The following is a 25,383-nucleotide window of genomic DNA, read 5'->3' as shown; positions in this document are numbered from 1 at the left end:
GAACACACCACTGCTAAAAGCTAAAGAACCACACTTTGTTTGAGCTGGCTTCAATGGGCAGCTGCTCCTCCAGATGCTGTGAAACACCATGACAGCAGGCTATGCCACTACTCACGGTCCCCCCTTTCTCCATGGGGGACCCGTCTTCATCCAGTGCTGCAATATGGTCTGTATTCAGTCCAAACATCCTGGTGGAGGCAGGACAATCTGCTGACAAAGTGTGAATTATTTATGAAGAGTATCTGGATCACTGATGCAGTAGGTATGCAGTTACAGCTGGGATGGGCTGGGAAGCCACCGGCATGAGAAGCAATGCAGAAGTCAGCTTGTATCCGCTAGTTGCCCTTCCTTATCTAATTTTTGGAAGGAGAAAGCAGTCAAAAATAAAATGCAAGATCAAGTTTTGCAGTTCATACTTGTTACTAAAGATTTTTCTGCTATTAAAACCATGCTATTGGTGTATTTCAAGTGGAATAGGCAGAGTAGCAGGCCCCAAAGTAAAAAGCAGTGTCTGTACTTAAGGGCATCTGTATGTATTTCTTTTGGAAAAGCAAAATTACTCTTCAATTTTCTGTCATACAGAGATATCCAGAATGAATCACAGATAGGAACTGAATATAAGGATAATGAAAGTTTGAATAGCTGGCCTTGGTTAAATGCTAGAAATGATAAGATAAAACTGATAGACCTGACTTGGTCCAGTTATTATGGCATGACCTAGCTTGCCTTCAGGTTAGTTGCTGGCAAATTATTTTTGGCATTCTTGAGTATTTATCACAAGAAACTCTGATTTACAAGCGACAGAAACCCTACAGAGGTCAGTTTGCTTTGCAGGTAGATGCTACTAAATATACAGTGCACTAACAGATTTACAAGAGCATTAAACTACTAGAATTGATAATGATGATTTTTTAAGCCACAAGTTAAAATACATGAAAGTGCGTAAAATGCTATATAGACTTCTCTATATGTAGCTTTATAATTAGTCTGAATAGCTATTTAAACCTATTTCTGAGTTGTATTAGCTAGTACAAGGTGAACGGGAACTTCTCAGTTCCCTGTCTTTCCATGCATTTCACTTAATGACAATCCAAAACTCACATCTTGGTTTTCACAGTAGATTATAAATCTCTTTACCAAATATGAAGTGCTTTCAGATCTCTGTCTGAAAGGTCCAGCTAGATAAATCAAGGGGATCTTTGAAATGGCAGATGATAGACCATGACAAAGGGTTTCCTCTGCAAGGAGGTCCCACAGATGGAAACCAGTGGAAATTCCTCTTCTGACTGCTCTGCAAATGCCTGTTTCAGGGTAGAGGAGGACTGCTGACAGCATGAGGTTTTAATCAGGACACTAAGGCGGCCACAGCAAACTTGATCGAAACAGAGATATTGAACACAGACCTCAGCAATGCACTGAGGAGGCTTCAGGTTTGTGGCTCCACCTCCACACCACCTCCAGCAGAATCGCTCCAAGTTTCTGCTGATGCAAGTTTCCAGCTGCCAAATAATACCCCGCTTCACAGGGGTGGTTTGGGTGCTGGTGGGTTGGAAGCTTGCTGTCCTCTGACTGGTTTTAGAGTTGTTCTTGTGGGTCTGCAATCAGTACCTCGGGGTCTGAGGTTTACAAACGTACGTACCAGTTACGGCATGTCCTCACAAGCGAGCGTTTAACTTGCCTAAACCTACTTTGTCTTGGCAATGAAAGCTCAGGCACAGCAGGCATGGAGAAACTGGCCAGCAGCATTTCCAGGCCAGTACCGAGGGAGAGTTCTGCTGTACTAAACCCATGAATTTCCCTTCCATTCTCCACCCTAAAGTATGCGTTGTAAATTATATGGCAAAACTGTGAACCACAGCAGGGGCAAAAGATGGTTTTAGCAGAGGCAGATGCACTCAGCAGTGTTGTGCTATGAACGGGTTGGCTTAAGAAGGGTGTCCCATGGCCACAGTGCAATCTGCAACAGAAATACCCTATAATGACTTATTTTCCTGCCTTGCTGCACTTTCTGCAAGCTCTTACCAAAGCCATTTCTGGTAGTAATACAGCACATTGTCCACTTCTCAGAAAAACGTGAACTTCTGTAAGTGACAAGTGTATTTTTAAGTCACTGCTCTCATTCCCAGGCAAAGGAGTACAAGCTGTTTATGCTGATGTCCTTTGAATGCATCACGGAGGTGCAAAAAGCACTTGAAGCAAAATGACTAATATAAGTGTATTAAAGATTTCTACTGACAAGCCTATCCTCATTCCAGAAGGAATGGAAGCAACAGGATTAAATTAGATCATAGTCTTTAAAACGTTAACAAAATGCTTTACGCTTCTGGAAGTTGGTCATGAGATGCTTTTATTGCAAGAGCTGGATCCACATCTTGACAGAGGAACTGACCCCTCCAATTTAGTGTCTTTGAGCACTCCTCCAGCTTCCTCTTCCTATGGAGCCAGGCTGAGAGAGCTGGGCTGCGGCAGCCTGGAGAAGAGAAGGCTCCTGAAGGGGAGACCTGAGAGCAGCTCCAGTGCCTGAAGGGGCTGCAGGAAAGCTGGAGAGGGGCTTGGGACAAGGGCCTGCAGGGACAGGCCAAGGGGAATGGCTTTAAGCTGCCAGAGGGGAGACTGAGATGAGCTCTTAGGCAGAAGCTCTTCCCTGTGAGGGTGCTGAGGCGCTGGCACAGGGTGCCCAGAGAAGCTGTGGCTGCCCCATCCCTGGCAGTGTCCAAGGCAGCTCCAGGCACATACTCAGTGCTTTACAAACATATGATGGGGCACTTCTCCCCTGTAGTTCTCCTCACCCACCAGGGACCATAAACACAGGGCATGAAAAACAAAGTGGGGAAAGAGTAAATAAAAAAACATTAAAATAAGAGGTGTGCAAAAATTAATAGCAAGGAAAAGGAAGAGGAGCTATTGTTGGAAGAATTGGCATTTGGAAAAAGTTTTGAATGGGAGAGAAAGAGTTTGGTGGAGGAACGACTAACCCAGGCTAAAATCTGTCCTGACCTGGGACTATCCCCCACTTTACACACAGGAATTGCAGTGAATTGCAGCCGCACTAATACGCTAACAGCTTCAGTTCCCTTCTCCCTCCTTATTGTGCTATAAACCAGGCCCCTGAAAGATGATTCCAGGAAGTCAAACTCTCTTCTTTGTAGCCAACTACCTTCTTATTCAGGAAGGGAGAGGTCCTTGGTGGGGATTTCAGGTATTCCTTCCACTTTGTGGCCGAGGGTGTGACTGCTTGATTGGGAATTGTTTTGGTAAACGCTCTTTAACGATCCTATAACCTCTGCTGCAAAGTAACTCCTTTCATTACACACGATGTGCTTTGAAATAGCAGCTCACCCTGATAGTTCCGCCAAGCACATTGGTAGGGAAGGCTTTTCACACCAAAGAAAAAGAACCAAACTCACACTGTGCAAACACCACAGACCTTGGAGAATCCAAAAAAGGGTGTTTTACATAAGGAACAAGAGCCAAAACACTGACTTGGATAACATCCTTCCCAATCCCACAGGAAGACCAGAAAGGTACACTCAGGTCTACATGATGCCTCTTCAGAGCATACCGACCACATTAAGGGGCCAGTTGCCCCAAACCAAACAGAAATAGGCTTTCTGCTTCATGAGTAGGTTTTTCCCACTTCTTTTTCCTGAACATTTTGTTCCTGTGTCTGCTTCCACCTTGTCATAGTTTAACACCAACCAGCAACTAAATACCATGCAGCCATTCCCCCCCGCCAACCCTTGGTTGAACAGGGAGGAGAATTTGAAAGAAGTAGAACTTGTGGGTTCAAACAATAAGTAAAATAGTTCAAATAGTGAGTAAAATGCTATAATAATAACAATAAAAGGAAAAAGAGCTAAATAAAACCCAATAAACACGAGTGATGCACAATACAATTGCTCACCACCCACTGACCAATACCCAACCCTAGCAGCAATTGGGCCCCCCAGTTTCTATCCTGGGTGTGATGTGCTGTAGTATGCAATACCCCTTTGACTAGTTTTGGTCACATCTCCTGTCTGATCCCTCTTAGCTTCCTGGGCAGATATGAAAGACTGAAAAAGTCCTGGATTTAGAGTAAGCATTACTTAACAACAACTGAAAGATCAGTGTATTATCAGCATTGTTCTCATATAAAAGCCAAAACACAGCACTGCATCAGCTACTAAGAAGAAAACTTACTGTATCCCAATCAAAAGCAAGACATACCTGCAAGCAGAGATGAAGACATCCAAAATTATCCCTCAAATGCAGAGAGCAGCATGTGGGCTCCTGGAAGCAGAGCTTGCTACCAACCTGCCAGGCAGGTATCACATGCATACACGCAGCTGAGTGAACCTGCTTTGATTCCTCAAATCTTTACCCAAAATCCAATCAGCTTCCATTAGCATAACACGATTCTAATGAAGAACTGGGCCCACTGACTTTGCAGCAAGCCTTTAAAGACAAGGATGCTGGTAAGATTTTTATGTGCATCAGGTATGGGCAGATCCTGTCAGCTGGTTCCCATGTGGGCAAGCAACTAGCTGCCCCATAGCCACCTGCAAACAATCAGGGCACCACATCCCCAGGTCCTTTGAACCAATGGCTGTTGTGAGGTTTAAGCTTAATGAAACAGCTTCTAAAAACCTAAAACTCTTGTGGCCAGCTCTGCTCTCCCCACCCCAGCTCCATGTCAGGTCCTCTGCTGTTCACTGCAGCATGGCCCTGTCCGTCTTGCAGCACTTGAGCTGCTACAGACCCCCATCCTCCCTCCTGGGAGAAGTCAATCACTTAACAACAGCCCTGGCAGGCTTCACCTGAGCTTCCCACCAGCCTGCTCCTGCTGTGGTGCTCTAGAAAAAGCACCTGGGCCTCATCACTTCCTAAATCTTACTTTCAGGAAGAGGCACAGGAGTGTCTTTATGTGGCTTCACTCTTCTCCAGTTGTGTGGTTTTCCCCTCTGCCTCTTGCTTTAATGCTGCTCTGATAGTGCTAATTACAGCCACCTAGGTGCTTACAGATCATCTGGATCAAAAGCTCTATCAGCACAAATGACTTTGAATCAAACGTAGTAAAATAAGAGCCTCTCCTTGCTGGTGAGAACAGGAGGGAAGCAGAATCCAGCTGTGGAAGCCAAGGGTGTACTGAGCAAGCATCCTGCTGCTGCTGAGCATAGGGACCCAGGGCTAAGGGCTGCCTGCTGAATTCTGCTGTAGATGGGCAAGAAGGACAACACACCCCACCTAAAAAGTGAGGGCTCTGACCCAGAAAGCTCTGGTATTTAATTTACAGGACACTTCTCCCTGCTCTGCAGCAATGACGTGGAAAGCCCAGCTCTCAGTGTACATCTGGGCACAATGTGGCTCCCATTGAACTCCATCAGACTTCAGCTGCTGATTTCAGAAAGAAAAAGGTCTGTGCTTTGTCATTCACTTTTGAGCACAGGAAGACATCCTGTTCTCCTTAGGAGACAAAGGTGCATCTTTGGGAACAGAGAGCCAGAACTGGCACCGCTCCATCCAGCTAATGCAGATGCAAACATTTACACCAATTAGGATCCAGTTACTGCAATACTATACATCAATGCACTTTGAAACTATCATACCATTAGGCAGAGTCTAGGTTTGCATGTATTAGTGCCAGTGCACAGAGAAGATGGAGAGGTTTAAATATTTAATTGCCTTCTTTTTTTAGTCTTATGCAAGAAGAGAAAAGTGACTGTGAGTCTGAGGTTTTCTTCTTTAATAAATTAAGCTGTCATGGTAAATCAAAACCATGTACATCAACTTTTAAACTTTAACTAGTTCATTTAGTTATTTCCAAAGACTTTTTGAGTAAATAATAGAATCATGGACTGTTGGAAGGGAGCTTAAAGCTCCTCCAGCTCCATCCCCCTGCCACAGGCAGGGACCCCTTCCACTAGAGCAGCTTGCTCCAAGCCCCTGTGTCCAACCTGGCCTTGAACACTGCCAGGGATGGGGCAGCCACAGCTTCTCTGGGCACCCTGTGCCAGCGCCTCAGCACCCTCACAGGGAAGAGTTTTTCCTAGTATCTAATCTATTTTCCTAATATCTAACCCAAAATGCCTAATAAAAACAAGTTGTACTGAGATCAGCAGCAGCAGCAGCAGTGTTTCTAGCAGCTTTGTGTCTATGGCCCCATCCTTCCAGCCAGTGCATTACCTTGAGCCCTCTTCCCATGGTTTTCTGCACTATTAGCAGCTCCCTTCTGGCATTCTTTAACCCTGCTCAGCTTCATTTCTGCAGCTAAACTAAGGATAAGGAGAGGGAGTCTGCGAAAGATTTCAGGAGTGTTATCAAGTCAGAGACGTTTAGGTGTGGACAGCAGTCCAGACCTCTCAAGCTGCAGCTTTCATCCATAGCTTTTAAAGACTTCTGAGATGTCAAAATGATTATCTTCCTTCTTACGTTCAGGGAGAAAGCAGCACAGAGAAGCAGAGCACACTGCATGACACTCCTGGCCTCCAGCAGTGGCAAGAGAAGGGCTTTCATCTTCCCAACCCCACACCCCAGCTCTGAAACCTTTCCTTACACAGAAGGGAAAAATTTCCCCCTTTTTTCCACCCATGTTACTCCTTGATGTGGAGGTAACATTCCTATTGCCAGGAGGTTTTATAGCAGGATCTTCGGGATTATATGATTTCTGTTTCTTCGTTTAGTGAATCTTTTATTTAGAGTTAATCTAAGCCAGGTTGTCTCAAGAGCCAGTTCAGTCCTCATGCTGGGAGGACCAGCAGAACCTCTCAGGAGCCAGAACATGGTGAGGAGACATGGAGCCAGTGAGCATAGAGCTGATTTGCAGCCAACAGCCCTCATGGACCTGACTGTTTCTGTACAGGGTGATGCTACTCCATTTATCTGCATTTTAATACTAACTGGAGTTTGGTATCCCCTCAATATTATAGCAGAAAACTGCCTGCATTCACTGAACTTAATGCAGATTTTGGAACCATTTGGGCTAAGCTTCAGTTGCAAATTTCAGCAAATACCATGAGTTGCATTTGAATTTTCCTTCGCCTTTCTTTTCACTGCTCAAAAGTATCATCTTCTGTAATAGCATTCAGTCTGTAAATGCTTTCAAACCCTGTGTGAGGATCATGAGCACTGATCCCCTTGCTGCTGGTGCTCAGCAGCAGCTCTACACAGAACACTTTTTGGCTGCCAGACACGTACTCCTTAGAGAAAAGGAAAGACATCTGCTAAATGGGTGTCTACTCTTGATTTACCCAGCATCTTATTTGGTTTACATTTCAGGTCACAGCCTGACAGCTATTACCCTCCACATTCTTTTACACAAAAGCTTGAAGTAATTCTGTCACTCTGAAAGGTTCCTTTGGGTTTTACACTGGCACAGTTTGGGGTACGATACCATCATCGTGTGAGAAGACCCAGTGCTGGTGGATGTTGCAGCCCATTCCTGCAGGGAAGGATTTCTGTTTTCCAGTGACTGGAAGTTAATTCACCTCTAATGGCTTCAGCTTTGGAGATGGTGCTTTCCTTAGTAAAATGTTAGGTTTTCCATGTATTGTCATTGGAAATTGCAGCTTTCACTGTAGTTTGAGACTTGCACAAATTAATAGTTTTACTTAAAATCAATTTTGAATAGTGGGCAGGGACAAAACCATGCTGGATTCAGCACAGCACAAAGAGTACCTGCCCCGACGAGATGCTTTTGCTTGTCTTCACTGCTGCATTTCTCTTTTTATTTCACTAATCAATCACCAATGGCCATTATGTCAGCTTGGCTTCTTCTGACATACATACACTGGTATAATTCCCAGTATGAATGGCTGATTGGCTGAGGAGGGGATCTGGGTGTTGTCTCTGGAGCCTGGCCTTTCTTTCCCATTGTATGCGCCTTCCTCTCTTGCCGACAGCTGATCAGACAGTGATGTGGAATGTGCTATTTAATTTCTCTGCAATGAATCCACCAGCTCTGCCCTGTCAGTGCAATTAGTCATACCCTCTCAGTGCATTATAATCCCCACATCTCACCAAGTCGTTCCTATAGTGTTAGGAACAAAGCTCTCTCATGAACATCACAGAAGAGAAGCATCGAGAGGAAGTGACTGCCAGACACTGCTTGGTGAGAAGCACCAGAAATAGGCAATTTGATCTAATATTAACCTATAGTTAAGAATGAAGAAGGTGTCTGTTGTGAATGCAGGACTGTGCCTCTTGAGGAGAGGATAAACCTTCCTCTGCCTCCTCTGAGTTGGGCACCAGGTGTGACCTGTCACCAACTAGACAGCTCTTGCACCTCATTCCAGTTGGAGAGAAAGCACAAATTTCCCATCAGTACATCCCCACCTATGCCTTACTGCAGAGACTTGATCCACACCACATAATACTTTACTTCAGGCAAGTACAGCCAAAATGAAAGGTGACCTTAACATGCAGGATGTAACAGTTTTCTCCTAAGGCTGCCCTAACACGTACATTTAGAGGTGTTCTTATCCCTTCTCAGTTGTGTTTCCAGGACAGTTTAATTCTTCAATTCTCAATAACGCAGTAAATGCTACTAAATTATCTATTCTAGGTCTACACTGACTTTAATACCTACTCGTTTGACGACTGAAAGCAGGAAAATTGGCATCTGCTCATTGTGGGAATGTAGATTATGATTCATCACAGAGTTTTAGCCCAGCAAATGACAAGGGTAATAGTTATCACAACCCACCACACACAGTAATGACAGACAGCTGTTGTGGTAAGAAGAGACCAATCAATAATTCATTTGATATTCCTCCTGCAATTAATTATGGTATATTAATGTGGCTTTAATGTGGCACTAACATGCATTGCCTGGGCTCACCGATGTAGTTTAACAATTACTGTGCCATCAGTTTCAATCGCAGCTGTCCTGACTCTGCAGACATACGGAAATCATCAGAGCTGCAACATCCGACAGACATGGGATAATAGTTGGAAAGCTTTCAAAGACTTGGGGTTTGGGAGGCTCATCTGCCCAGCTCTGAGCGCTTTGTTTTTGTCCCTCTCTCTCTCCCCAACCTACTTAGGACTATTGCTGCCTTCAGGGCAGAACAGCATTGCCTGCATCCAAGGAAGGCGATCAAATATTTGCTGATACCAACTACATTGTTATTAACCATAAGAAGTGTATGAATTTAGGTTGTTTAAACGACTGTACTCAAACACAGGAAAGAAGCAGCATTAGCGATACCCAAGGGATGATTAAATAGAGGCAAAAGCTAGAGAAGTAAAATTTTCTTAACTCACCTATGATGAAAAGCAAGCACTCAGAGGAAAGCTTTTTGCACTGCCTGCATTTAATTTGACCAGTTTCTTGTCTTTTAATCTGATCAGTTTCTGCTGAACTGGTCAGATTAAAAGGTTCAGAACCATCTCTTGCAGAAGTGATACACCTGTGGAAGCTATTGAGAGGAGAGGGGGACTAAAAACCAAATTCAGGATGGTAAGTGAGATATTACAAGGGTGTTGCTACCAGGAGAATGGGAATGCTATTCTCAGAAAACCGAAGTAAACCAGAATGACCGCATCCCTAGTCACATCCCAAAACACAGGGTTCTATAAGGCAACATGGCTCCTATAGTGTCCAAGGACATTTCTGGCTGTCTCAGAGCCACACTAAGTTTCCAAAACCCTTTATTCAGTGGTGCAGAACACCAAAGTTTGGCTACTCCACCTTAAAAGCAGTAGAACCCTGTCTGCCTTCTCCCCTCCTGGCTGCTGTTCATAGCAGCTGGGAGAGAGGAGCAAGGGAGGGACTGTGCTGCTGGCAGAGATTTCCCCACAGCCTGGGCTTCACTTCAAGGCAAATCTTGCAACCTTTAGGGCTATTCACACCAACCAAACGGGGAAACTGGCCTCAAGATTGTAAGATCATTCCTTATTTTATTTTCTATTCAAAAAAAGCCCCAAACAACTAACCCACAAAGGAATCAGGCAGCCCAACTCCAGCATAAAGCACTTTGCCTTAGGCATCAACCTAATTAGGAATTTGTTCACACCTCTTTCTTATGCTTAGAGTCAAATGAAAGATTTGTTTGATTTAGGTGCTTTGCAAACAACCCTTATAAACTTCTGCCATTCTCTCACCCCCTTTCAAGTGCTATCTTTTTTTGTCCTTGGATGCTCTAAATTATTAACATATTTTACAGTGTGCTCAAGATAAAAGAGACCTTTCAACTTGCCTTCTCTCACCCCTTGCTTGAGCCAGTCATGTTGTTTCTCACTGGCTACCTTTGATCAACCTGCTTGTCGGATGTTAAACCACAGGACATCCCTAGTGAGAAAAGAATCAGGAGGAAGCCTTTCAGCAATCCCTTGCCACCAGGGTTTTCTGCTGAGCTAAGGCAGCACTTTGAAGTCACCTAAGCTTATGGCCAGGCTCTGAGAGGTCACTCTTAATGTTAAGAAAAACATACTGCTAGAAAGGAGTACATATTTGTTATAAACATCTTCTGTACCTAACTAGGCAGAGTAACACTTACGGATATAAATCAGAATCATAGAACAGTTAGGGTTGGAAAAGACCTTAAGATTATGTAGTTCCAACCCCCCTACTCTGTCAGTGGAAGCTGATACCAGGGGTAATAAACCATTTATTGCCTTGTTTTAACTCCAAGATTTGTCTCACTACAAACAAGGTCTTTTGTACTTTACTAACCCCTTCTAGGCGATTTTAAGCTGTCCTTAATATGAAATGTCATTGTGATACAGTAGCACAGAGCAAGTAGCACCTTCCTCTGCATGTAACCCTGCTCGTTTTCTTAGCATTATTTAGATACTATTACTCATAATATTTACTCAGAATAGCATGAGCTAGTGCTTAGAAAGTACAGGAGGCAGGAGACAAAGCACCTTCAGCTCTGTGTTGGCATGTCTGTTCACATCACTGATCTGTATTACAGGCTGAAGGCAGCACAGGGTCACTGCAATCCTTCTGTGCTTATTTACAAACACATCTTTGAAGCTGTGCAACAACACTGTCAGATATCCATGTTTCCCACTGCCCCTTATATGTTCCCTTCAGTGCAAGGTATTTTCCCTTGTTGCTCCTTTATAGCACAGTGCCCAGCTTCCTCAGGTGCTTCCTGCAGGGCTGCACGGTGTATTTCCATTTAACACCTCTGTGGATGGTAGTGTCCAGCGTGACTCTTCTTCCAGTGCTCCATGAGCTGGTGGTGGTACCGACAAAGTTACCTGAACAAGCAGAGCGTGCACACCACCAAGCCAGCAATGGGCATGGAGCAGATTCCTGTGGCATTGGCTGAGGCGTTTCAAAGACTGTCTTTTGAAAGGGCTTCTGCTTCTCGGTAACCACACATTGCCTATTGAGCTTTCATTAACTGTTACATGCAGAACGATACCTGCTGGCAGCTGCTACTCAAACAAGGAGTTTCTGGAAGGAGGCAGCAGCCTTTTCTCCTACCGGGAGCAACCGGTGCATCCCAGGCAGGGGTACGGGGCCATCTAGAGGAGACCGAGCCCTTGGCAGCCTTGGCGTACATCCGCAGGGGCTTCAGAGAGGTCGGGCTTACACCTGCGGAATTCCACTGACTAAACCAGAAACAGCCCCGGGGATGCCTGCAGCTGGTTAGTTTTAATACAGGTATTTGATATAAAGCGAGCGAACACCAATCTCCGTTAATGAAACCACCGTATGGCACACACTGCTCTCTCTCACAGCAGGCGCGCAGGGTTTGGACTACACTCTCTCTATAATACGTTACACGAAGCAAAGGTCACAGATAAGAGCTCATAAAGAAGTGTGAAATTTAAAGGACTGCAGTTCTGTGCCCTATTGCCCTGTACGCAGGAAAAGCTGGAGCTGGATTTTCATTAGAAAAGACACAAGGCATTTTTGTAGCTGGAGATGATTTTCCACACATGGTCAATGGGATTAAAGTGATATCATCTGCATCCAGACTGGAGTTTAAATTATGGCTTCACTCTGTTGTATATCGTTTGCATTCCTGGCTGTGAACAGTTTCTAGAAGGGTACCACCAAAGACACAGTACCTTGTGCACCCTCAGATGCCTGTCCTACAGAGCCAATGCATGTGCAGACCCAGTTTGTTTTATACAATCTGATTATGAGTTTTTCCAGATATATATCTCTATGTGTTATAGATAAATGCATGTATGCATGTATAGCTGCAGGCATACCTCCTATGCAGGATGCAGTGTTGTCCCTTGCTTACCAAAGCACTAATTATGTTCCTCACGCAATTTAAGCAATGTCAGAACTCCGAGACTGTAATACACAGAGGATATGCTAATTCCCCATGTATTGCAACCTAAGGTGAGGGTTTTCTTAGAAAAGGGGGTTTATTGCTAAATTCCAGGGCTCCTGCTTCCTTCAGAAATAGTACAGTGTTTCCAGAGCATGACCAGGGTGGCTACGAACTGCAAGTACATCACAGAAACAACTTCTGTTCCAGACTCTACCACCCTCATAGGTAAGAGACAAAACAGGAGAAGGAAGTCTCAGAAAGGTGAAATAACTTGACCATGGGCACATTGTAGTGGCACAATCATGAAGGGGCGGCTGATTATCCACCCTCCAGTCCTGTGCTCTTTTCTTAGAGGCTGATGCCTGCAAGCACAGTTGTACGTGCATGTCCATTGCTTTTATTCTTTCAGGACCATCCTTACAGGCATAAAAATCACAAGATATCTGTTCTGAGAAGAGATTTCTCATGTGGGCCTTTCACACACACACAGAGCAAGCCATGGAGCTGGGCTGCTTCATAGTAGCTACTCTGTTCTGTCATTTAGGGAACAGGTTTCAGAGGTGGCATGTTCACATCTGGTTTATCTCTAGGTATTCAGATAATAAATATTTGTGAGGTTTTATTACACAACAGATATTTCTAATGAATTCCTACACCAAAGTGCTTGAGTCTCTCACTGTTGTGCTCCAGTACTATGTGTTGGGGTTTTTTTCTAGGACCCTGTGCAAGTATAAAGACATTTATGTCTCTGTTTAAGCAGTGTCACACATGTTAAGAGGCCAGTGACTTGAAGATGGAACCCCCCCCCCCCATTTCTGTTGTAATCTCAGCAATCTCCTGTGAATGTCATTCCGCAGACCCTGTCACAGTGTGTCTCGTTTACTTAACGACTGTACCCTGCTGGCCCTTGAAACCGGTGCCTGGATCCAAGCTCTATGAATCTTTACTGTCCTGGTTGCCTGTACATCGTTGTAGGTCTCACCGCAGCTGCATGGATTACTTAGTGACGGCTACAACTGATAAACCTGGAAGAGAGAAGAGACAGGTACAGTTCCTGTAGGAAAACTACAATGCTCCATGTCCAGACATTTCATATTCAGCGTAAAAAACAAAGGAACACATGAAATTTGGAGTGCAAAATTGGCACTGGTGTGTTTTCAGTTCAGTTTCAATTCAGCCATGGTCTGATTTTAATATAAGCAATGGCATCTACTCACTCAATAGATATGCTCTCCTGGTCATTCAAAACGATGGGTTTCTTGTTGCTAGTTGTCATTGCTCTAAGCCCAGCAGAGGTTAGAAAGCCTAAAAATACAAAACTGTTTAGATAACAATATCCAAAAACTTCCACAACACCAAACCACCAAGGAAGATAAAAATCCTGGGGAAAAGCGAAGCTTGCATGCACAAAACAGCTTCTTATTCCACTCCTACTCGGTCTTTAACTGAAGCTCATAGCATCATGCTGGCAAAACAAATACCCCAACCAAGTTAGAACTGAGGATTTGCCTGGTAGGAATGGTACAAAACCCCTTAGACTCTTTAAAAGGTAATGAAGTACTTACCTGTGTGTGCAGTGTTCCTCATTTAATCCTGCAATCTTTTGTTGGAGAACGCGGCCAAGCTGTGAGACCATCCACTTCCTTCCCACACCATTCCTCTCGGTTGTCACATCCATCTTCATCAGCTCTCTGCTTTTCTGACAGGAGCTCAGGCACATCCAGGGTTTGAAACAAGATCAGTAACAACTTTAGGAACCTAAGTACAACAGGAAAGAGTGGAAAGGATGCTTCTAAACCAAGCCAAACCATATTTTTCACTTCAAATGCAGGCCCAAATTTGTCATACTACATGAAACTGCATCTGCTGGTAATGCACAGGGAACATGCAGCTTCACAGGCACTATAAATAGAGAAGTATTTGTGTAACAGCTTGCAGAATAATGCAATAAACTACATTTTTCATCTGTCTGACAGCTCTGCCTGAAATCTGGCCGCTATTCTATTAAAACTCAGACTTTATAGATTCTTCCAAACTATTCTGGACAATTGCTTTTAACCTGTCAAGAATAAAGTTTCTTTCTGAGGCTCTGCATGATGATGTTGTGTTCTGAAGGAGCGAAACAGCCTCTCCACCACTCCCAGCATTATCAATACCAACGATTCTGTCAGCAGGATTCCCATTTGCTCTTTTACAGCTCAAGGACTCTGCTGTGTTAACAGGATTATAATTTGGCTTTGTCGGTTAAATAAGACCATATGCCTCTAACACAAACAAGGAGCAGATTTATTGAGAAAATGGTGCTATTTTTAAACATCTTTTTCTGAGTAATTTGCAGCCAGTTAGTGATGTCATGTACTTTAAATGGTAGAAAATCACAATGCTCCAAACCACTAAACTCTTGCTTTGTACATTATCCTGAGGGGGGGGGAAAGAGCTTAGAAAACTTACATTTTTCACATGCAAAACATGTGGCTAAAATGTTTCAGGTTATGAAACAACAGCCCATACGCTAATGAAGAATGCACACAGCATTTTCTCTGTAAGGTACTGACAGGAATGTCATTTTCTCTGTCACCTGGTTTCTTTCCAAGCCCAGGCTTGGTACAAAGACAGGATTATAAAGAAGAAAGCAATTGTAAATCAGTTTAAGCAAGCTCTTTATTGAAAGCCACAACTGAGCTTCCTCTCTCTCCTGGGCTGCCAACCTGAAGTCCTGCTTCTTTACTGAGCATGAAAGGTTCAAGCTGCAGTGATTTGTTGTGCAGGACTTTACAGTTTTCAGTCTCTTTGGTCAGAACCCCTGACATTTCAGATCATGCAACAGTTGGCTGCAGCTCCCTGAAGCTAAAGCAAGAGGTGGAGTCAGCAGTTCTGTGGTGGCTTCTGGAGTCCTCCAGTTACCCCAGTTACATCTCAGCTCTGCTGGGGTAGGGATCTTGCTCAGCATCACAGATACCCAACATCCCTTACTGACAAAGAGAAGGGAAGATTTTCCTTTTACTGTAAGAGGTTCCAGCTCTCCTCTAGGTGTAACTCTTGATCAGAAAATCTGGTCTCAGCATGCCCTTTTTAAATCCCCCCAAATTTAGACATCAAGTCGTTGAGACAAAGAAATCCAATGCAATACCTCTGACGACTGGTTATTTTAGGAAGTGTTAGTTTGGGCCAAAGTGAACTAGATCAGAAACATTGGGAAGATTCCCTTGTCTGCAGAAAATGACAAACTTTGGAGAGCCCTTAAGAGTGCTCCCATGAAGAAATAACTATTTAAAATCAATGTGCAACAGCTGCATTCCAAGAGCAGCTCCACATAACAACTTGACATCTGTTCTTCCTTCTCTCTGAAAAAACATGGGGGGGGAATGAAACCTTATGTTAATAAAAGTGTGTAACCCACCTCCTGACGTTAGCTATGTAGAACCCAATTCTTCTTTCATTTATATCACTTCTATTTTGGTAAAGCTTCTATGTATTTGAGTTGACTTGATCCCAATTTCCTTTGGTTAGCAGGGAAGATCAAACCTACAAACTCCAGCCAAAACATGATCTGCTGCATGGTTTAAGAGCAGGTTCCCAGTCAATTCTCACTGAAGAAATAGTAATATATTAACATTTACACTCTGAATAGGTCAAAAAATAACCTGTGACTGTTACTAATGCTACACATGTATTTATAATGACATTGATTTTTCTTCCATAGCATCTGGTTTTGTCCATAATTTCTAACATGATTTTTTCCCCTGGGTGGAGGCACTTTTAAATCCACAAGTGACAGCATTAAAACGCTCAAATCAAGATTCCTCGTAGCTTTAAATCAAAATGGAGTTGTGGCAGATTTGCAGTGGTGAAAGAAAGAGGGGAAAATCATGTCACACTTATTCATAAGAAAGATTAATTTCTGTGGTATCTCTTTACCTGGAGTAGTTTTCTGTCTCTATTTTCCTCATTTCAAACAATCTTGTGGCTGTTTCTGGTGAGCAGAGAGATGGTAGCGTGGCATCTGTAAGCAGAAATATAACTTGATGGATAAAATCAATCCAGCATACACTTCTTTAAGGCAATTTTATCTAATAACACAATGCTTACTTCAGCTGCTGTTCACTTCGAACAAGTGCTTGTAAAAAACATCAGGAGGTAGAGGCGAGCAGGAGTTTTCTGAAGAAATGGGTCTGATTTGGGGGTTTGCTCTTTATTCATGAACCAAACTTGAAGGGACACACACATTCTTTCTGACCAGGATGGCATTCCTTGTTGGCATCTCTATATCTTGAGCTATATAAACTGAGAAAGATTTCCTTCCCCTTCTGTGCCCCTCTTTGGTCTTAGAGTTCAAAGTCAAAGTTTACGCTTGAGTTGAAGCAGAGAATTAGAATCACTTCCTATATCCTAGGCCAGCAGCATAGGATGGGTACAGCTTTTTTCCGCTGATCTCTTCCTAAGAACACATTTTAAATGAGAAACCTCTGGAAGATGCAAAAGCCACTTGACTGAGCAGCTGTAGCATAAAAGGAGCTGAAACCTACCGCGGCTAGAGAGGCTTCATCCTGCAAAGCACTGAGAGATGTGACCCACACTGAGAACAGCACTAGTCACACAAGTGACTGTACAAGCACTGTCAATGCACTTGGAAGTTGTTAGCTTGGAGCTGCTGGCCAACTTGTCAATTCTGTGGTAAGAGCTTTGCTGGCTCGTGACTGGATCGCTTTCAGTGTTGAGACCCTGAAGCATATGAAAACAGACCGAAACAAATTCTCTTAGAGATGAGAAATGTAGAAGACAACCATGAGAAAACACCAAAACATGCACTATATTGCTTATATCCTAACATTTTGGTTTTTAAAGAGATTATATTGTTAACATTTGTCCACACGAGTTTGTTCTATCACATGCTGTGGTTCTTAGCCTTGCCACATCCCTCTCTGTTGCTTTCTATTTTAGATTTGGTTTAAAAGCCCAATAATTCTAAAAATCGATGTATTAGGGATGAAATAATACAAAAAAGGAATTAAATAAAATTCTTAAAACCACTCACGTCCTGCACTTTATTTACCCTGCAGCCATGTGCTACTCTTCATTTGACTTCTCATTTCTTTGCTGCTGTGTCAAAATATAACTGGAAGTTGAAAGAAAACTACAGTAAAGATGAAAAGATGCAGAGAATAATATCCTTTAAAATAAGAGCCAACTCATCTAATACCTGTCACTCTGCCTTGGCTTTTAGAGGAGATATTTTATGTTCATGCTTCCTGGAACATTATGTTTGTAGTGGAGGGAAGGCAGCTCCTAAATACACTGCTGTTAATCAGATGTTTCATCTGTCTCTCACGAAGTGAAGCCAAGGAGTCATTAAAATAGAGCATCTGGTCACTGTGTTCTCTTTCCAGCCGCAAGATGGCAAACTAGCTTTTAATATGCAATAAAATCACAGCCCCTCTGCTTTTTAAGGAGCGTAGCAAAACGCATGCACATATTCTAACTGGACAGTCTTTAAGTCTTTTCCTAGCAGCAGTGGGTTTAGGGAGCACAGGGCTGTTGATTCACATGCTGTGAACGTCTGCTGTACTGGAGAGAGAAAATGAAAATGATCTTAAAGCTCTAAGTATACTTTTACTATGTACAGTTTTATATTGTGGATTTCATGGGTGGTCATGAGTAAGAAGAACTCCAAGGAATACACAGACCTGCAGTGTGAATGCTTAGCTGGGAATAGGATGCTTTGCCTGCAGTCCTTTCTTGATCACTAGAACACCTATGACAGTAAGCATAGCTGCTGCAGAAGTACTCCAGCTAGCTGGAAACGGGCTTGTAGCAGTGCCTCAGATGCCTGCAGAATAGCATGGCTGGGCACTTGAATACCCACCTAGCTTGTCAGATGGGTTTTCAACCTCATGTTATGACAGCCACATTTCTGAAGGTATTCCTCCTTTGCTGCACACAATTCTGGCACAAATGACAGTCATTGGAGTAGGACATACCCACTACCAGTTCCCCTGCCAGTCCCCTCCACTGGTTCAACCAGCTCTCTGAAAACCTGGGTTTGCTTTTATTCTTATTTCCCTGCACCATAAGTACCACTTCTGTTCCTCACCACCAAAAAACCCTCCAGTCTCTATTGTAATAGCTTAAGCGCCACTTCAAGATCCACTCTACTTCTTGTCCTATGATTCTTAAACCTCAACAAATTACAATCACCTTTTTACACCTTGTACCTCCTTTCCCTGTGTTTCAGCATCACTTCTTTAACAACATCCAGTTCTTCCTAAGGATGATGTGCTCATTACACCAGGACAAATCACTGATCCCTGAAGGCCCCCACCGATTTAATGATGTAAAAATTGACTCCGTGCCACTGTAATTAGTGAGCATGTAAAAACTCAACAGGGGCAAACTGCTCCCAGTGATGTGAACAGCGTATTATACAGAAACAAGCTGTATGTCAAGCCTCTTTTATAGGAGTAATTGAATAAAGAGACCCAATTTTAGGAAGAAAACTCACTTAAGTATGAGCGTTTGCCTTATTTTATAAGTGAAATTAAGACTGCTGCTGCTGCACTTATGTCAGCACATTTTTGGCCTCTTTCCTCTCTAATCCCATGCCAGGAGTAAAGAACAGGCTGCAAGCTTTAAAAAACAAGCACATTTTGTGAGCTGTTTGCAACTGAGGAGGGGGAAAATGAACTTGCAAGCTGAGAGGCAGCCCTGTGTTTGAACCTGCAGCTGAACGCTTGGCCCTGGCTTTGATCTCTCAGACCCCGCAGTTCAAAGGCAAGAAATCTGCTCAAAGCCCGTTTTCTGCTGCCACCAGGTGGCACCGAGATGCTCCCGTTCCCCATCACCACCAATGGGCCTCGCCCACCCCTCCAAAATCGGAACGTTCGCCTTTGCAATTTCCTCTCTGGTTCTCATGAAGTTAATGGGGGGAAGAAAAGAAACCCCTACAATGGCAGATGAAGACACCACCTAAACCAGCTCCAGGTTGCCTGAGCTGTCTGCACAAAAAGGGGCATTTGTGGCATTTCCTAGTCTCTCAGAATGGTGTGCCACCACATAATGAAACAATTATCAACCATGCAAAACAAAGGAGTTTTGTTAAAGCACATAAAAATCCTCTTAATTTGAATTCAGGACTTGCTGTCCTTCAAACTCAATGAAGCAATCCTTGCCTTTCTAATTGATGTTGAAAGCAAATGGGATTCCAAGGGAAAAGGGTTATTTTTACACTGTTACAGAGTTACCACATAAGAAATAAGAAGGAAGAAAACTCCGGGCACCTCTGAGACACAAGACAGCATCCTGGCTTTGCAACTTCCTTCATTCTTTTTCCACTAACTAAGCCACAGGAGAATTCAAAATTACAATGTAAGAACCTTGATCGCATCTTCAGCTGACCTTAAGTGTCTGTAACCTTATGGTTACAACAGGGAGTTTGTTCCAGCAAGTTAAGAGCTGTATTTGTTGGAGTGAGCCTCCTTTCTGAGGAGTGAAGCTCCTGGCTTGGACAGGTACCCCCTAGCCTCTGTGTGTCCTTCCCTTCCCAAACTGTCCCCCCATAGCTGCACCTAAATTAAGATAAGGTGGTAACTGCTATAACCCCAGGACACACAGGGACAGACATCCAGAATCTGAAAATACCATGGTATTCAAATGTTGCCACTGTAAACCTATCCTTATCTGAGTCTTCTGTTCTTTCCACATGCTTTGCCTCCAAATCATGGTAGTTCCGTGTATTTTGGGGATTGCCAAAAACCATTCCACAGGTTCAGAGACACTTGTGCTTGTTCCCAGTTGGATGGAGCTTTCCTTAGGTCAGGCACTGCTCCATGTAAATGCATCTCTGCTACTTCTGAAGGCAACTGAAGGAAGGGCAGCTGCCTCGGTCCAAAAATGTTCTTCATCAAGCTCTGCAGGATCCGTGCTTTCAGCAGAGTTTGGGCTTACACAAGTGGACAGCATCAAGAGGTTCTTACTGTGAGGCACTGGCACAGGGTGCCCAGAGAAGCTGTGGCTGCCCCATCCCTGGCAGTGTTCAAGGCCAGGTTGGACACAGGGGCTTGGAGCAAGCTGCTCTAGTGGAAGGGGTCCCTGCCCGTGGTAGGGGTTGGAACTGGATGACCATTCCCAAACCATTCTAGGATTCTATATTCAGTTTTGCTAACGTCATCTTACATGGATCTTTAAAATGCTCTCTTGCTTTTGATGAAGCTATTCTGGTCCATGTCTTGTAGTAATTATCAAATGAAATGCTTCTAATCCTTCCGAAAACAGAGATACAGAGCAAGGGAGGAGTTTCTGGCAATCACAGAATTTGTCAGGTAACACAAGCACTTGTATAAGTTTCTCAGGACAACATAAGCAATTAAGGGGATTTAAAACCCTCACAGTATCAACAGTTGACAAATGGCAGAAATAGGTACACAAAGTTCCAACAAACCCAAGAGGAACGACTTCCACCAGAAGTCTGACCATTACTGCTGTCAAAAGCAAAACTTGTTCTAATATTCCATCCTTTTTACTCCAAAGAAAATAAAATATTGTTTAAAATCATTTATAAAACTGATCTAAAGCCAAGGAGAGGAATACTTTTGCCGTTAGGTAGAGTTTTGTAAAGCCCTTTGGTATTTTTGCATTTAGTTTCAAAGTTATTAACAAACTTGGAAAATAAATGAAGAAAGTACCTATTTAACTGTGATTCCTTTCTGGTTCATCACATTGCTGCATGGTCCATTCCCCCTGTAGACCCTGTTCCTGCCTCACAGATACTCTATACCTACTCATCTTTTACTAAACCCGGTGAGAGACACCACAACCTAAGTAAGCCAAGGCAATTTGCAGTCTCATGACAGCTTAAAAGAGCCCAAACTGGCGCTGCCATGACCCCACCGTCTCCTGTGCTTTTGTCCACACATTCCTCTCCCTCCCCAGGGTTCACCTGATCCTGCTGTGAACCGAGAGGGAAGCCATCAGAAAACCAATACAATTAAATAAAAAAGGGACATTTCCCCCTAGCTGGGACACTGCAGGGTCAGGAAGACACCAGTGCTGGGGTTAGGCAAGGGGCAGGACCACAACTGCTCTAGGGAGGTTTAAATTCCTGTGGACCAGCATCTTGAGTCAGAAAGTCTCCAGCAGCATGCTCCCATTGCCTTCAGGGACAGTTCTGGAGTCTGTGGGATCTCCATGTTGGCTCATTCAACCCACAGGCAAAGCATGGAATGAGCTCCTTCCTTCTGCAGGGTTGGGATGGGATGGTCAGAAGAAGACATGGGCTGTGGGAGGGTGTGACTTGCAAGAAAGCTGGTGTGGGCACACAGCAGGGCTGTGCATCTGGGAATGGGAAGAGGAATGAGCCATCTCCTTTCTGACAGAAGTCCCTTTGGCTCATTTAATCTCATCTGGAAGAACTCTCCTTGCCACCACCTCAGCCCTGTGTGGTTTTGTGTCACAGTCTTACCAGTGACATTGTGAGACGAGATGTCTTATTAGGTATGTGTCTATTCTGGAGTAAGGCAAGAATCATGGAATCCCAGACTGGTTTGGGTTGGAAGGGACCTTAAAGCTCATCCAGTTCCAACCCCTGCCACAGGCAGGGACCCCTTCCACTAGAGCAGCTTGCTCCAAGCCCCTGTGTCCAAGCTGGCCTTGAACACTGCCAGGGATGGGGCAGCCACAGCTTCTCTGGGCACCCTGTGCCAGCGCCTCAGCACCCTCCCAGGGAAGAGCTTCTTCCTCATCTCCAATCTGAACTTCCCCTGTTTCAGTTTGAACCCATCACCCCCTGTCCTATCGCTCCAGTCTCTGATGAAAAGTCTTTCTCCGCATCCTTGTAGCCCCCTTCAGACACTGGAAGCTGCTCCGAGGTCTCCACACAGCTTCTCTTCTCCAGGCTGAACAGCCCCAACCTTCTTAGCCTGTCCCATCATGCCCATGGCAGCACAGAAAGCACTTTTCCTCCTACAGAGCTCAGAGAACTCGTACCCCAGTGGGTCTGGTTGAAGACTGTGGCTCTGTGGCCCCATCACCATAAAACTCATAGCTGTCAAGAGTGCTGGAAGCCAGCACTGACCATTTGCCTAAACTCTATCTTAGGATACTTCGGAAACAGCTCAGGATCCTGAAGATGTTTTTATGGGGAGGAGGAAAATGAAGAATTGCATCCCCTTTTCTGGCCCCCACCAGAAACCTGGCAAACTTGCAGGAGACTCGTGTCTACTCATGGCCAGCCAGCATTGTCTGACTTGGCTCCCTCCTAAACCTCTGCATTATCTCATTCCTATTGCTCCTGCTTCTATAAAAGTAAGTGATATGGGGGGGCAGATTAAATGGTAAACAAAACATCTTGGGCCAGTGCAATTTTATGCATAAGAAAGCACTGAATCACCCACTGTCTGAATTATGAAAGCCCTGTGATCCCACCACTGTCCATTATTATCAGGAAGTAACAATGAAAGTGAGAGGAAGACACCAGTTATGAAAAGACATGGGCTCTCGAGCTCAGTGATCGCCATTATTTCTGTCTCTTTGATATCCTTCCAACCTCCCTTGCCATTGTAGTCCTGTAAAATGTCAAAAGCTGCTTGCCAGAGGCCTTTTGCTTTTAGCAATATTTAAAGCTGTGTCCATAAAAGGAAACAGTTCCATTACAGATCTCAATTTCCTTCCATTCCACACCTGGAATCTGCAATGAAACCAGGGGAAGTTGTACCTGAGCACTGAAGGCACAACTAGATCAACCAGACTTTGAAGATAAACTGGTTTGCAATCAATCTGATTCTGTACCTGGGCAACTCTACAATTAAATCCCATTTCCATCAGCATGAATTGGAATTTAACTTCAGTAAAGCCAAGACTTCAACCTTAATGTCCCACCCACATCCCCATTGCAAGGGTCTGGAAACAGAAGGAGTTGTTAGGAATCCAGTGCACTAGTACTACCTGGGCTGAGAACTTCTTGTCCTTGAGAAAGCTGTCAGCAGGCCAAGTCCTGCCAAATTCTGGAGGGAAGCAAAGGCAACTGAGAAAAAGAATCTGGCTCCATCTGCTAATTTGAAACTCGGATTCAGAAATATTTCAACAGTGATGCCATGTACAACCCCAACAGCACAAGAAGAAATACATCATTAAAAGGACCCTGTTTCTTTTCTTAGGGCGAATTCACCAGTCTCCCTATTCTATTTATTAATATAATAAATGAGCTTCAAATATGTATTGCCTGAAATAAATGCCATTGATGAGGTCAAAAATATCACTTGGCCCAACAATGCCAAATTTCCTGGCTGTGCTCCTGTAGGCCAAGAACTTGTTTCATTTTCAGAACAAGGGTTGCTGGCAGTAGCTGGGAAGGAAAGTGCTTGCCAAATGGCTCCATAGGAAATTAAATAATTGAGAATATTCACTAGCAGGAAAGAGAAAATAATTGCTCTCTTTAGTACACAGACTCAAACATCTTGGAGTGAAGGTGCTCTGCTGAAAGAGTGGCACTGAAAGGAGAATGCTCACTGTCATCTGGTACCTGGCAAAGCTGAGAGGTGACCCTTTAGCTGGCTGGCAAAACTTCAGCGAGGCAGCACGGTCCTCCTCAACATCAGGAAGTTCTACAGTGGAAAACCAGGTCTTTTGAAACATTTCTCATCTAGATCCTACGGTATAAACTGCTCCTGTTCAGTGGAAGCTGTGCTGACTTGTAACAGAGGGGGAACTTACCCTTCCTCCCTATCTTCAGTAGTTAGGTAAGCACAAATGTTATAGAGATTGGGCTTGTTTCTTGTTTGCATGCAGCGTATCTCACCCCAGCAATATATTAGAAGACTACGGGAAGGAAAAGAACATGGAAAGGCAACTGACCCTTGATCCTATAGCCTTCTGAAAGCACAGCCTTCCTGCCTCCAGGTTAATGGGAACTGCTTTGTGGTGACCAGACTCTGAACACATCGTGCCACCACAGAAAAAACCTAACAGGATCACCCCTGCACCCTCCCTCCTCCTCCTCCTGTTAGTACTTACTAAGCAAACAGAGAACCTACCACAAAGTTCAGCCTCCACACAATCCATTTGGGTAGCTGACCGCTGTAAATCAGAAGCACTGGGCTAAATCAAGCCCACGTGAATCCTATAGAAGCCTGGAGAAGAGCTCGCCCCACTGTGTTGAGAACCCATGTGCCACTACTGGAAATCACCAAAGCAAAGGATTCCTGGTTAAAGGGCTTATTTAAGGGCCAGCCAGGAAGGAATGGCAGAAATGGGCTTTTCTGGGGATGCAGGACTTTTAGGGATCTTCCAAAAATACCTGAGCACAGGAGTACGAAGGGGCTTGAATGAGGGTTTCTGGCTGTTTTCACTGGATGTTTTGAATGGAAGGAGTCTTGTTTTCTGTTTGTTTCCTTGAAATCAAGCCAGCTTCTTGAGTGGCTGTGCTGTGCTTAGACTGGAAGGCGGTGTCAGAGAGAAACCACCAGCACTTCCCATCTCCCTGCTTTATCTCAGCTGTGCCCATGAGCATGCAGGAGTTGTGCTGGGTCTCCATTCACCACTACACCATTTCTAAGATCAGGTCACACGTTTGCTTTCAGAACTCTTACTTCTCATGCACTGAAATGATATTAACATTCAAATTTACTTGCCAAGCAGGTTTTAGAATTGTTTAAAAGGTTTTAAAAATTCTTTACATTTATGAATAATAACAGAAAAAAGGGACAGTGCTACCTGAGGGATGCTGGCTCTTTCCAACACACTGCAAACCCATTTGCTTTTATGAAGATGTATTGGTTTTCACCTCTTCTGCTGCATCTGTGTTCACTGCATTGGCTCTCAGTGGATTTGGGAGGGGATTTGGAAGCATCACCCAGAGAAACATGAGCACACAGAAGTATAAGCTATCAAACCTCTGATTTCATGTTTAATTGGTTAAATCAGTGGCTTTCAGACCAGAATAATCCCAGTAGCCTTCTAGTTTTGGTATTTTGAAAACAAAAAGGACACAAGCTTCTTGCTCCTTTCAGTTTTCCCCTTCATTCTTTTATAACTCTCAGTGTAAATGATACATGACTTTGCCATTTCTTTTACTCATAATTCATGAAGTTGTTTGGAAAAATCATGCATACCCCTAAGGGGCATATTCAGTTATGAGAGGATAGGATCATTTAAAGCGATGGTAGGCAGT

At 43.9% G+C, this 25,383-nt stretch overlaps 2 long non-coding RNA genes across 2 annotated transcripts; both read right to left on the bottom strand.

The window, feature by feature from the left end:
• Positions 1-2,330: 2,330 nt before the first annotated feature.
• LOC134163021 (uncharacterized) lies at positions 2,331-4,673 on the bottom strand. The gene is made up of 2 exons (XR_009964532.1): positions 4,210-4,673; positions 2,331-2,470 (listed from the first exon to the last, which is right to left on the bottom strand). It is a non-coding gene; the product is annotated as an uncharacterized LOC134163021 (long non-coding RNA).
• Positions 4,674-12,557: 7,884 nt separating this feature from the next.
• Positions 12,558-13,939, bottom strand: LOC134163020 (uncharacterized). The gene is made up of 3 exons (XR_009964531.1): positions 13,790-13,939; positions 13,442-13,529; positions 12,558-13,249 (listed from the first exon to the last, which is right to left on the bottom strand). It is a non-coding gene; the product is annotated as an uncharacterized LOC134163020 (long non-coding RNA).
• Positions 13,940-25,383: the final 11,444 nt, after the last annotated feature.

Source organism: Pezoporus occidentalis, unplaced genomic scaffold (assembly GCF_034315485.1).
Source record: "Pezoporus occidentalis ecotype Australia unplaced genomic scaffold, CSIRO_AGI_Poc_V1 ctg198, whole genome shotgun sequence".
Taxonomy (NCBI): domain Eukaryota; kingdom Metazoa; phylum Chordata; class Aves; order Psittaciformes; family Psittacidae; genus Pezoporus; species Pezoporus occidentalis.
This window is presented reverse-complemented; position numbering and strand designations above follow the sequence as displayed.